Genomic DNA, 8,279 nt, shown 5'->3' on the forward strand with positions numbered 1-8,279 from the left:
GTATGACACTGTTGCACATAACTTTTTACATCTTTAACCATACCTGGCCAGTAGTAGTCTTGTCTGATTTTGTGATAGGTTTTGTTAAAACCATAGTGAGAAAGCGCTCCGTGGGCCAGGTGTAGAATATCGGGCCGTAGGCTGGTGGGAACTACTAGTTGGTCGACATTTGCCCAATCGTCATCCTCCGTCAGCTTACTGGGTCTGTACCTTCGGTAGAACAACTGATTCTCTAGGAAGAACCCAGGGATACTGTCAGATTGAGTCTCGGCCTGGAAGAATAATGGTATTAATGAAGGATCTTCCCTCTGTAACTTACGGAACTCCAACATAGTAAGATTCGGTGGTAGATTCTGATGGTGTTGAGGGACAGCGGTTGCAGTAGAGTCAGTTGGTTGCGGGCGTGCAGCTTGCGCACGGGTTGTCACCAAAACCAGAGGAGAGACTTCGTCACTTTCTTGGACCTCTGCTGGAACATACTTCAAGATGGGGTTGTCCACTACAGAGTCACATACCTGGGGTTTGTCCATGATGATCAGGTTGGAAGGTTGCAGATCTTCAGCCAAGTCGTTGCCCAGGAGAAGTTGTACCCCTAACATTTGGAAAAGGCTTTTCCCTGATGGCGACTTCGACTTCACCGGTCACAAAAGGACAATCCAGGTGGACTCTGGCGAGTGAATACGGAGTGGTAGCAGTGAGGTCAGTGATTAGGACGGTTTCCCCGGTGTAGGTGATGTTACACACAGCCGATTTCAATATTATTGACTGAAGAGCTGCTGTGTCCCTCAAGATCTTCAATTTGAAACGTCCCTCCGAATCTGTCCTGTCGGCAGAGACGGTTCCAGGGTACAGGTGTTTGCTTAAGAGAGAAAGATCATTAACAGGAACACCAACATTCATCACAGGCTTACCGGACTTAAGAGAAGTCGGTTTGGGTTTAGGAGTTTCACTATAGCCTTTGTATTGGTCTTTTCCACATTTATATATGGAATGTCCATAGAGCTTGCAATACTTACAATACATTTGAGAGCTCGCCTGATCGGTACTCACTTTGTCATAACTAGACCAAGACTTCTTACTGGAAGGTGGGTCAGGTGTTAGTTGATGTTTAAGACTGTAGGTGTCAGCCGACTTCGCACATCTGATGTAGTCGGTTTCTTCTTTGTCTGCTAAATATAAATGGATGGAAGGAGGAGCACGTCTAAGGAATTCCTCAACTAGAATGAGGTTGACGAGTTCTGAAAATGTAAAGACATATGCTGCTTCCAGCCATTTCATGAAATATATTTTCTTAGTATTGGCAAATTCTAAAAAGGTGGTGGTACTTGCCTTTAGATAATCACGGAATTTTCGTCTGTAGCTTTCGGTGGAGAGAAGGTAGGCGTTTAAAACTGCTTACTTTAGGGTTTGGTAGTCATTCTCAGATGCTAAGGTACTGAGAGTAATCGCAGTTCTACCTGTGAGATGCACTCTGAGAAGGGTAGACCATTGATCTTCAGGCCAGCTAAGTGTTTTAGCAAGGGCCTCAAAAGTAGTAAAAAACACATCTATCTCTGTCTCAACGAACGGTGGCATTAACTTACTTGCATGGGAGACATGGAAGCTTACGGGAAGACTAGCTGTAGCTTGTTGGCGCTGATTGTGGTGTGTAGTTTCCAAGTTGAGTTCTTGTTGACGATAAACTAGAGCCCTATCAGCTTGCTGTTTATCGTGCTCACGTTGTATCTCCAGGTCACGTTTTCTTGTTTCAAGCTGTACCCTCACACGCTCACATTGTATGGCAACCTCTCGTTCCTGTTCTTTCTTTAGGGCAGCCTCGCATTCCTGTTCTTCTTTCTTTAGGGCAGCCTCGTGTTCCATTTCTTCTTTCTTTAGGGCAGCCTCGCGTTCCTGTTCTTTCTTTAGGGCAGCCTCGCGTTCCTTTAGGGCAGCCTCCTCTTTCTTTATCTGGAGAGCTTCTTTTTGTTGTTCACGGTCTACTTTCGCTAGTTCGAGCTTTAACTTCATAGCTGCCAGAGCATGAGTCTCACGAAGAGCCATGTTTTCGTGAGAATCAGAGTCTATAATTCCTTCATCTAAGAGGTGGTCCAGGATAATGTTGTGCAAGTCACTTTTGTTGGCTCCATGGGGAACATCTAGGTGATACTCATGTGCTAGAGTTTGTAATTCAGTCCTCTTGGCACGAATTAAGTTCCCTACTTCACTTGCTGGATCATTACGAAATGCTGAGAGACAAACATTTTGAGATAGCAAATAAATGTACAGCGAATATACCTGTGATATTATAAGTGTCAGTAACAGGATGACGTGGCAACTAATAACTATCCTGTGGAAATTTAATCGTTAACAGTAAGTAAGTTATTATCAAAAGAAGGCACCAAACCGGGAAGGCTATGTAGCACCATCAAAGACGCAAAATAATCAGAGGGCGCTAAATATCACCAAGGATGCCAATACGAGAACAAAAACGCATAAGGCGAACGATATCAAAAGTATCCGAGTCACCAAGAATTCTATCGAGGGACAGGTGACCGCGAGGGGCGGTCGGAAAGAAAGACATACGCTCGTCCTGGAAGTCAGGACATTCAAGAAGGACATGCACGACCGTAAGAGGGACAATGCAACTAGGACAATAAGGAGCAGGGCGGCGCTCCATCAAGTGACCATGGGTTAAGCGAGTATGGCCAATACGCAACCTCGCCAGAGCTGTTTCCCACCGCCGGTTACGGTGGAAGGAGGACTGCCACGGGGAAACACAACATTTAAGAGTACGTAGCTTGTTACCAGTAACAGACAACCAAGAAGCCTGCCAACGGGTAAGGACTGAGGAATGGATAACCGGGTAAAAGTCGCAATACGGAATGCCCTTACGAGAGATGGGACAAGAGCGGACAGCTTCCTTGGCGGCAGCATCCGCACGCTCATTTAAAGACACACCAATATGGCTGGGAACCCAACAAAACTCAACCGACTTAAATTTACTGTGAACGAGAAACAGCCAATGCTGGATCTCGACAACCACTGGATGAACTGGATTAAAGGACCCGAGAGCCATAAGGGCACTACGAGAGTCAACAACAACTACAAAGGAAGACTGACAACGAGAAAGTAGGAGACGAAGAGCATAGAGAATAGCATAAAGTTCCGCTGTAAAGATGCTAGTCTCCGGAGGCAAGCGACACATATAAGTGCGATCAGGAAAAACAACAGAGTAGCCAACACCGTCCGCTGACTTAGACCCATCGGTGAAGACAGAAACGGAGGAGGAGTGAGAAGAAAAGTGCTCGAGGAAAAGGCGTTTTAGAACCGTAGGAGGGGTAAAAGCTTTAGTGATACGGGTCAAGGATGTACAAAACCGCGGAAGAGGGACCCTCCACGGGGGCAAAGAAGGAACAACACGAGGAGAAACATCAGAAATACGAACGGAAAGAGAATCCTGCAGGCGAGATAACCGGACAGAAAGAGGGAGGTGGTGAAGAGGAACAGGAACCGCAGGAGGGGTAAAAGTTAAAGCACGACAGAGGCGAGAGGAAGGATGTTGCAAGGACCGCGCAAGATAGCGAAGACAGTAGCGATCACGGCGGTCCTGGAGAGAAAGGAAGCCAGTGTCAACATACAAGCTAAGGACGGGAGTCGAACGAAAGGCACCAGAACTGAGGCGCAACCCAGTATGGTGCAAAGCATCAAGACGGCGAAGAGTAGAAGGAGAAGCAGACGAGTAAGCAGGGCAACCATAATCGAGCTTAGACAGGACGAGAGAGGAATGTAAAGCAAGGAGAGTGCGCCTATCTGCCCCCCAAGAAGTATGGGACAAGACCCGAAGGAGGGTAAGGGCCTTAGAGCACACAACACGGAGGTAAGAGATATGGGGAGACCAAGACAAACGAGTGTCAAGGAATAACCCCAAAAGCTTCGCAGAATCTTTGTATTTAAGGGGATGACCATAAAGTGACAAAGAGGGACGAAGAACAACCCGTTTCCGCGTAAATGTCATGGCACAAGTCTTAGAAGTAGAGAACTTGAAGCCATGATCAGTGGCCCAAGACGACACGGCATCAATTGCAAGTTGAAGCCGGCGTTGAAGGAGAGGCGAATCATCACCCTGACAACAAAGGGTAAGATCATCGACATAGAGAGCGGAGAAGACACCAGAAGGAAGAGAGGAAAGAAGACCATTGAGGGCAACCAGAAAAAGAGTAGTGCTCAGAACACTACCCTTGGGCACACCTTCGTATTGCTGAAAAGAGAGAGAGAGAGCGGTACCAAGGCGCACCCGAAAGGAACGACGAGAGAGGAAGCTGCGGAGAAAGAGAGGGAGATGACCACGAAGGCCAAAAGAATGAAGTTGAGATAGGATATGATAACGCCAAGTGGTGTCGTAAGCCTTTTCCAGGTCAAAAAGGACGGCAACAACGGAGGTCTTCGCAGCAAAAGCAGTACGAATATAGACCTCCAAGTTCACCAGGACATCTGTCGTGCTTCGGCACTTGCGGAAACCAAATTGAGAAGGGGAGAGGAGGTGATGGTGTTCCAGGAACCACATCAGACGAACGTTAACCATACGTTCAAAGAGTTTGCAGACACAACTTGTGAGAGCAATAGGGCGAAAGTCCTTAGGGGAAGTACCCAGAGACCCCGGTTTGCGAACAGGGATGACAACGGCATCGAGCCAGTCCTCAGGGACTGACGACGACTCCCAGATGGGATTATACAGACTCAGTAAATACTGAGACGTGCTCGGAGGGAGATGGCGAAGCATCTCATAATGAATACCATCGGAGCCCGCCGCCGTAGAACCGCAGAGGGCCAGGGCAGAACGAAGTTCAGAGAGAGAGAAGGGATCATTATAGGGAAGCTGAAGACGAGTGCAGAAATCTAAAGGACGAGACTCAAGGACAGGTTTACGAAGAAGGAAAGATTGGGGAAGATGAAGACCAGAGCTAACAGAAGAAAAGTGGGAACCCAGTTCGGAAGCGACCTGCAACGGGTCCGCCACAAGAGTATCATGGAGGTGAAGGACCGGTGAAACATCGGGAACGAACTTACCCGCTATCTTGCGGATACGCTTCCAGATCTGGGCCAGAGGGGTTTCGGACGTAATTGTTGAGACATAAGATGCCCAACATTCACGTTTAGCCGTACGGATGGCCCTACGGGCCACCGCACTCGCTTTCCGAAAGAAAAGAAAAGAATCGGTCGTCTGCCTACGGCGGTGCCTCTTCCAGGCTGCACGCTTACAGCGGACAGCCCGAGCACAGTCCGCATTCCACCAGGGAACGCACTTCCGTGGACCCCGAGAGGAAGAGCGAGGAATAGAGCGGAGGGCAGCGTTGAAGACAGTGTCATGAAAAAGGAGGAGAGCGCGAGAGAGAGGCAGAAGGGAGAGGTCAGAGAGAGCAGCACTGAGGGTAAATAGGGTCCAGTCTGCCTTAGCAAACTGCCACCTAGGGAAAGAGAGGGAAGGGCGAAAAGAGAAAAAGGAAACAAGGATGGGGAAATGATCACTTCCATGGAGGTCATCAAGAACCTGCCACGTGAAATCTAAGTAAAGAGAAGAAGAGCAGAGAGAAAGATCACGACAAGAAAGGGTGCGAGTCCGAGAGTCCAAATGAGTGGGCTCACCAGAATTCAGAAGAGACAGGGAAGAAGATAGGAGAAACGGCTCAAGGAGGCGACCCCGGGTATTCGTCAGAACGTCACCCCAAAGAGAATGACGACAATTGAAGTCACCCAGCAGGAGCACAGGCTCCGGCAAGGAGTCTAGGAGGTGTTTCAAATCAGGAAGAGAGAGCGGGACACTCGGGGGGAGATAAATGGAACAAACTGTGTACCATTTCCCCACAAAGATACGAGCAGCAGAACAATGGAGAGGCGAAGGAAAAAGTAAAGGAACAAAGGGAACATCTGCACGAATCAAGAGAGCAGAAGAATTACAAGCCCCAGCAATGGCTGGGGGGGGGGGGAGAGAAAGGAATAGCCACGAAAACGACCAGGACGAGCACCAAGCATTGGCTTCTGGAGACAGACATAAAGGGGCGAAAACCGCGAAATCAGAAGTTGGAGTTCGAGGAAATTGGCGTAATAACCTCGAACGTTCCATTGAAGAATGGACAACGACGAGAAGAGAAAGGACAAAAACAGAGAACAAGGAAGAAACAAAGGCGAAAGAGCAACAGAGCACGTTAAAGAATACCAGGGTCGGGATCAGGGTCAGCAAAGTCAGGGTTAGGGGGCATGGGTAAACTGAGCAAAGACGGAGGGAAGGAAACGGGAGAACAGATCAAAGGTGGGCGGGCGGGGTCCGGAGGAGGAGGAGGAAGAGGAGGAGACAACGGAGAGGAACAGGCAAGGACAGCAGTAGGAAGAGGGGGAGTAGAAAGAGGGGAGCGCACCCCAGCAAGAGCAGCAACCGAAAGGGAAGCAGGGGCCAAAGAAACCTCCATAGCAGGAACAGGGGGCGCAACCACTGAAACGGGAGGGGAAGGAGCAACAGAGCCAGAAGTAGGAGCTAAGGAAGAAAGCGAAGCCTTCTTACCCGCCGGGGAAGAGGAAGGAGAGGAGCCAGGCTTACGCCTCTGACTTAAAGAGACAGGTGTCCCAGCAACTACGTACCGGGCAACGGATTCCAGTGTCTCAACGGGAGAAGCCGAACGAGAGCACACACGACGGCCGTTAGGAGAGCGATGGACATCCGCCTGCACCGACAGGTGGCGGGGAGAGCCGATAGATGGAGGAAGAGGATGGGAAGGAGGATCGGAGGGGGACGAGGAAGAAGACACAGGAGACATGACAGACCGGGTCGAAAGAAGGGGAACCCCAGACAGAGGACCAGGAGGGGGACCCCTCGGGAAAGAACTCAAAGGAACAGAGGAGGGGGCAGTGGGCGTATCAGGGTCCAAGGCCCGGAAACGGTTGAGAGTCTGAGGAAGGGGGGAAGGACGAGGAGAGGAAGAGCGCAACACGCGAGCATAAGAGATGTTAGTATAAGGCGGGAGCCGGCGAACCTGGCGCCTCGCCTCAGGAGAAGACAAACGCTCCCGGTGCTTCAGGTTAAGGACGGCCGCCTCAAGCTTGTAATGGACACAGGCACGGGAGAACGTAGGATGGGCCTCACCGCAGTTGAGGCAGCGAGCTTGGGGAGAAGTGCACTCCGACTTAGAGTGACCTTCACTCCCACACAAAGGACAGAGAGAGACAGTCCCAGAGCAGCGGAGGGCACCATGCCCAAACCTCCAGCACTTATTACAAAGTCGAGGAGAAGGAATATACTCTTGGACAGAGCACCTAGCACCAGCAAGAATGACAGAGGATGGAAGGGTCCTACCATCAAAGGTGATCTTCACAACGCGAAGGGGTTGACGGCGACGACCACGAGGGGGACGAGTAAACGAGTCAACCTGGAGGACAGAATGGCCTTGGGCATCAAGGATATGCCGAATATCATCGTGGCAATCCTGCAGATTCCGAACACCGGTTGCAACATGGGGTGGGAGGAGAATAGTGCCAACACTGGAATTCATCTGAACGTTCTTAAAACCCGAACAGGGATCTCGCCAAGGCAAGATAAGGCAGCCAAGCAGGAAGCCGCATCCTGAGAACGAGCAGCAACGATACGTGTACCGAGACGAGTGGGGTTGAAAGTAACACACGCATCCACGGAATCTACAAGATGCCGATGGAGGGAGAAATCGTCAGGAGGCGCAGAATCAAGAGGGAGGAGATCAAAGTATTTGGCCCATGAAGCAGGACCAAACAAGGCCTGATACGCATCAGCACGGGAAGGAATCGAGCGAGTGCGGTTGGGGCGCGAACGGCGTTGAGAACCCCTAGAGAGAGAGGGGTCAAAAGGCGCAGTAGTCACAACGAAAGACTTAGCCACACCAGGGGACGAAGTGGTCACCACCGGGGGCTGGAGGCTCGACCCAACCTCAGAGGAGGGAGGGGAGCTGGGGGAAGAAGTCAGGACGGTCAAAGGAGGAGCAAGGTCGGGGCCCAACGCAGCGGGAGCTACAGAGCCTGGTCTTCCAATACAGGCCGACTCGGGGGCTTGGTCGCCCACCCCACGAGCCAGAGAGGGTACAACGGAAACATTCAACGACATAGAGACGAAGAGAAAGAAATTCATCCACGAATGTGCCCCCATACCCACCTTGGAGCCACAATTAGAGGCAGGACACCCAACAGAAAGCTCTCGCCGATCATGCCGGGGCCCCCTAGGGGTGCGTCGTGAGTATACACCCCACAAATGCCACCTTAAGAACCGTCAGTCCGTCGAGATC

This window comes from Procambarus clarkii, chromosome 73, assembly GCF_040958095.1.
Source record: "Procambarus clarkii isolate CNS0578487 chromosome 73, FALCON_Pclarkii_2.0, whole genome shotgun sequence".
Taxonomy (NCBI): domain Eukaryota; kingdom Metazoa; phylum Arthropoda; class Malacostraca; order Decapoda; family Cambaridae; genus Procambarus; species Procambarus clarkii.